This window comes from Pinus tabuliformis, chromosome 5_2, assembly GCF_031772625.1.
Source record: "Pinus tabuliformis cultivar Carrire ecotype Pingquan chromosome 5_2, CPIR1, whole genome shotgun sequence".
Taxonomy (NCBI): Eukaryota; Viridiplantae; Streptophyta; class Pinopsida; order Pinales; family Pinaceae; genus Pinus; species Pinus tabuliformis.
In genome coordinates this window covers 110,019,817-110,026,240 of record NC_142306.1, presented here as the reverse complement: position 1 = coordinate 110,026,240, position 6,424 = coordinate 110,019,817, and the positions used below count along the sequence as shown (strand labels likewise).

Sequence of the window (6,424 nt, the reverse complement as noted above, 5' to 3'; positions counted from 1 at the left end):
ATGTGAGATTTCTAGGACATGGAATAAGGCTGATTTAACTTTATTTGGTTATGAAAATGAGACTCTTAACCTATCACCTACCCATTAAAACATAAAATAACTTAACACTTATCTAAGTCCATGATTAAGAACAATGTAAACTCTTATTTTTGTGATAACAAACCCTATGCTTTTACCTTGTTGCCTGACATTTTCCTTGTACTATCGCTCGACATTTTCCATTTGAAATTTGTTGTCATTCAAATTTACCATCGACCGGGTCCCTAAGACATTTGGATTTCTGATTTCATTTTGTGACTTGGAGCTGCCGAATTGGAGTTACGATTTTCATTTTTTGACTTGGAACCACCAGATTGGAGTTGAGATTTATTATTTAGTTATTTTTGAGAAATTTACTAGTATTTCACTAATTTCTATGTTTACTTTTAGTTTAGTATTATATGGCTATTTTAGGCTTCAACATAATATCATTTTCATATGATGAATTTACTTTCGATGTGCATTGTGTAATTTCAATTGTCAAATGATTCATTTAATTTAGATGTACCTTGCATAATATTAATGCCCATTTCCAAATGATGAATTTAGATGGAACATTGCACAATGTCAAATGATGGATTCAATTTAGTAATTTATTTTTAGATTTACAATTTTACATTGATGATTGAAAAAATGCCAAATGATAATTATGATTCATAATAGTCTAATACGAAATGATGATCATATTTAGATGTATTAAGATTTACTATTTACTAACTTAGTTATTAACATATTGTTGAGATTTAATTTTTTATTTTTATATATTAATTTTTAATATTTTTATAATTTTTATGACTCTTATGCCCCCCCATTTCCCTGAAATTTCCCTAAATTTTTGGGTTGCCTATATACGTCGCCCTCGTACGTATCCTTTCTCTCGTGTTTCCCCATCCCAGAAACTCGATGGAACATTGATCATTACCCCTAATGACCCTGTTAGACAACATCATAGGTACATACATATATACATATATAGACATCATCATAATCATTATCACAACGTAATTGCGACATATCATAAAGTCTAGGTTAAGAGAACTCCCTTTATTCGTGCACAACATGCACAACATTGAGAACAAAAATTCCCAACAAGGCATTTGATACCTCAGATCCATTTAATTTACCTTTCCTCTTACCTTTCTCATGACTCTCCTACCACCATCCTTTTATCCCAATGGACCCAACCAGTCCATATGGTTGTCATATTCTTGCCTTTAACTTCCCTTACCTATGCACTGAGCTTAATCTGAGTCTTACATTACCTTTTGGATTCATTCAACGCTCCTTGAGGTCCACTAACTTTCCTCTTTCCCCAACCAAATCCCAAGGCTCTTAAAAAACATAAAAGGCAATACCAAGAATCAAACAAGAGAAAAACATGAAAAACCAATAGCAATATGAAAACTCAAGCAAAGTGGTATGGTCATACACTAGACATAAACAAAATTGAAAATCAAGAAAAAACAAATCACGAAAGGCCAAAAGAAAAAACTATCAATAAACACCATGACTCAATCCCCATGGGTTCCCAATGCTTCTAAAGGAAAGCTCAACTCGAGCCTTCTTCAATATCTCATGGAAGTCTCTTTTGTCATGGAATCCCTCCATCATACTGCCATAAACACATAAATATAAGTGTATAAATAAATATAACAATACATCTGTTACCTTACCTTGTTGTATCAAGCAAGTTATCTTGAACACCTACACATGTGTCATCTATCAAGGAACTCCTATTCACAGATCCAACCATAATTGGAAACCAATTGTTTACCTGTCGAGTACACGTTCATAAATATAGCACATATCCACATAATGTCAGACAAAATCCAGGTTAACAAGACTTCCTATACTCATGTAAGCATTTGTTAATTTGGAACTACGGTTTCCAAACAATGCCAAAGTAATTCTCACCCAATTTCTTTATTTTAACTTTTACCTTGTTGCAATTGAGTCTTACTATGTGTTATCACATCAACCAACTGTTAGCTATATAAACACATCAACTATTACCTTGTCATGTTAATACCAAGCATGTTTCCTTGCAACTATTCACACATATCAGTCACATGATCTAAAGATCAATACATCATATCTATTAATTGTAAATCAACCTTTATCAATACTAACAACTATGTCATAATCAATAGTCAACTCATAGTCACGATCATAACACTACAGCCATCACGTACTTACACTCAAGTATATATTAGTTGTCTCAACATATATTGTATTAGTACAACCATCTTAAAACAAGATCATTCCTTCATGCAATCTTATAGACACATACTCACATCATGCAATTAATCAAACATTCAAGTAACCCATAAACATACCATGCTAGATAAACCAAATAGATGACGTAATCAAACTAATACCTCAATGTATCTTATGGGAGGCTATCACATCTACACAAGTCCGTCCAGGTTAGTATGACACAATGTCACAAGTATATCAGCTCGAGTATCATAACCATATCCATCTAAATAGGCCAATCTAGATTAACATGATACATATAACATCAAGATCTTAAGTACAATGACCATAATCATCACGTGTACAACCACAATGCATATAACAACAAATCAACTACCATGCATGACTAACCAACACATGTGCATATGACTACACTGATCAACTAACATCTACATACATGTAACTGCAACAACCATAGACTAACATACATGTTCCTAACCCTAATGATCATAACAACCATTAACCAACATACCTCAATGTAGTTAAGGGGAGGATATCTCATCTACAAGATCAACCAGATTAGCACAATACACGTATAATCATAGTCATAAAAATATATAGACATCATGCATGCCAACATCAATTAAATACCATGACCTCATGCATGACAACCATTCCCATAAAAATGCATGAATAACAACATGTAGACACTAACATGCATAACAAATGCGTATAAAACTGACATGAATTCATGACTAACACATCCCAACAACAACATCATCAACTCCTACCTGGAAACACAACTCTAACAATGACCATCACCATGCATACTGAAGCAACAAAACTGTAGCTTGTTGAATTAAAATGTTAAAATACACAAATTTATTTTTCAATAATATTTTACTAATATATATGAAATGTAAAAGTATGTTGAATGTTACAATGAGGACCCACATATATACCTAGGCAGGTGTCCTTTCATGACCGGGAATGTCTTTTAGACATGCCTCTTCACTTAACTTAATAACTATTTAACATAATCAATATTTGATTTTTTATTATTTACATTATTTACATTTATTTTATTTGTTATGAATTATATTCATAACATTGCCCCTCCCTTCATAAGCTTTGTCCCCAAAGCTTTATCGATAATAATTTCTTTCATGTTGCATACGTCATTTTGGCATGTTGATTTCCTTCTTTGTGAACCCCTCTTTTTTTTCAATTAAATAATAATAATAATTTTATTATTATAATATATGTATATATATATAAAGTAACTTTATAAAAATTATTATAATGTAACTTTTTCTTTTTTTAATTGTTAAAGTTATTTTATAAATATATATATTTTTATATATGTGCAATAGTCACCATAGGAATTCCAATGGTCATGAATAGCCACAGATTCGATTTGTACAATGGTATCTGTACAACAAAAACCCTTTATTTTTGACGGTTGTACAACCCTTGACATTGCTCTCATTGATTCAAGGGAAATATGTTCATCGACGCGCTGAGTTGACAAGTACCTATAAAACTCATTGAGTAGTGATGCAAGCATCCTAGCAATTTCCTTCCTCCACGAAGAGATATAGTCCCTATCCTTCTGAAACTCCCACATAATCACATCATTGAAACCATCATTTATACCTTGCTCATTGTCAAAAGTGATAAAACAGAAACCCTTGGACTCCCTAGTGCTTCGATCTTGCATGATTTGATGTTCTACAACTTTGCCAAATTTGTTGCAGTAGTTCTTGAACTCATCATCAGTAATAGTTTTGGGTATACTACCCACAAAAATATTTCTTGTCTTTGGGCCCTTGGATGTATTTCCCCTTGGAAAGGTTCTTTTAATTTCCACCATTTTTCCATCAAGAATGTGGTTGTCCTCTATAACCTTGTCCATCATAGAGGGGTCGGCATAATTCACAAAAACGAATCCCCGAGGCTTCCTAGTGACACGATCTTCATTACAATAGAGTTTGTTATTTCTCCATACATACTGAAATGCTTCGTAAAAGCGTTTGTGGTTGTACCCCTCAAAAGACTCAAAGCCTCTCTAGCGGTATCATTATTCTGGTTTTTATTCTGGTCTTTAGTAATGCTTTCTTCTCTTTTTGTGTTATCGTACTCTTTAGAAGGCACATCATGTGTTTTTTGGTCATTTGAAGAATCCATAACAACCAAATAAAAGGCCACAGGACAAAAGAAAAGTGGAAAGCCCCTTTCGATTGAGATATGAGAAAAGAGGGTAGATAATATGAAGACTACCTCGATAGTTAATAGATTCTCAGATACATCAATCACTCGGCCTCTGAAGATATCCACCAATTCTAACATCTCAACACATCAGGTGGAATTTACATTGAGTTTCACAAGCATTAGTTCTCGTTGTACTTGTGGCTCCTTTGAAAGATACTCTACCTTCTAGACATTGATAAGCTTATAGAGTTGTTGGGTGACCTACTGCAACACTCTGTCAGTACCAGAAACAACAATTGTGAAGAGTGCTTTTTCTTTATTAAGCCCAGTTTCCAATGACTCAATGTTTCCTCTTCTCACAAACACACCTGCAATGTCGTTTATCATCCCACTGTCATCCCTGACAAATATAGAGATTGTGTGGTGTTTGACCTTGGATATAGTTCTTGAGGGAGCTGTATCGAGTACTTCCACTTGCGTGGTTGCTTTGCAATGAAGGAAAGCACCCTTGCAATGAAGGGTCATATTTTGTGCAAAATTACGAATGGATACCAAATTAAAGAGAATCTGTTGAAATTTCTCTATTTATGAAGCTTCCATGCCATTTTTGTTGTATCTTCCTTCCTGTGATTGCATGATACCAATGAGCTGGGTAAAATTTGCAAGATCCATTCGACTGATAACGACAAAAAGGTCATCAAATTTCATCCCTGTATTAGCTTCCAACTTGCATTGATAGAGGCTTTCAAAGTCATCAGCTATGCTTCTTACGTCCTCAATATACTCTTGTATTTTGTTGTAGTCCTTTATAAGGAGGTTCTACACCCATGAAATATTACAAGTGTTGAACCCATTTTGGTTTATTGAAATAGTGTCCTCCACATATTTTACTTGATGAAACCAACCACTAGGTACGAAGATAATTTAATTTCTTTCTTGGATACACTCCAACCAATATGTCTCAGAAAATCCAGGGAACTGTGTTGCTGACACATCTCCATAAATATCATAGACAATTTGCTTCATGTATTTGTCATACAAAAGATGTGACTGGGAGGGTGAAAGAAAATGCCAAAATTTTTTGCCACAAACATTTGCAGACCAGCTATATGACCTAAAGGCATCTGCATCTAATGGATTCCAAGTACCTTTTTGGACCATATATACAAAGCAATAATCTAAGCACGACACGTCACATTCACAGCCTTCATCAACACCTCGAATGCCATGGATGCGATAAAAATCAAGGTATAAGTTGAGCCAATCATCTAAGAAAACTGTTGGAGTAGTGTAAGCATCATAATCAGGATATTCATTTACAAAACGCCAATCCTTCAAATAAATAAATGATGAGTAATTTATGTTACCATCACAGTCTGTGTCATAAAATATGCAATTCATATTGTGCTAGTATTCGATGTATTTAGTAATAATCATCCCCAGTCTCTTCTGGTCTGTGAATTCTTTTCTGTCACAATCTACAACTTGAACTCAGGATTTGGTGAAATTTAGGGAGAAGAACGAGAGGCTAGGTTGGCCATCAGGAGAAACACAATCGCAAAAAGCCCTCTAATCATCCATAAGGCCAGTGAGGAGGACTAGTTTGTTGTCCTTCATATATTTATCTCTAAATTCTCTGTAGCTGATTTTCCTTCCATCAACTCAGTGTATCTTCCCACTTACCTTTATCATCATCCTCTCTGTGCCCCCTTCAAAAATTTCCTCTCCGTCATCATCAATGTCTACTTCAACATCTTTCTCATTGTTATGATATTGTTCATCTTCTTGTTTCTTAAGATAGTATTCTTCCACATTATCTTGAAGGGTGTTTGCCCATTCTGTAGATTCTTCATTCTGAATTGTGTTAATAACTTCTACATCTTGATTAGATTGATCTCCCTTGAACCTATATATTCATCAAGAGACATTATTTCAGGAATTTCCTTAGGTTCCTTCATTACCTCTTTAGTAAAAATTT

At 34.1% G+C, this 6,424-nt stretch overlaps 1 pseudogene; it reads right to left on the bottom strand.

Annotated features, from left to right (window-relative positions):
- Positions 1-4,707: 4,707 nt before the first annotated feature.
- Positions 4,708-6,141, bottom strand: LOC149157746 (arginine-specific demethylase JMJ20 pseudogene; annotated as a pseudogene).
- Between the last annotated feature and the right edge of the window lie 283 nt (positions 6,142-6,424).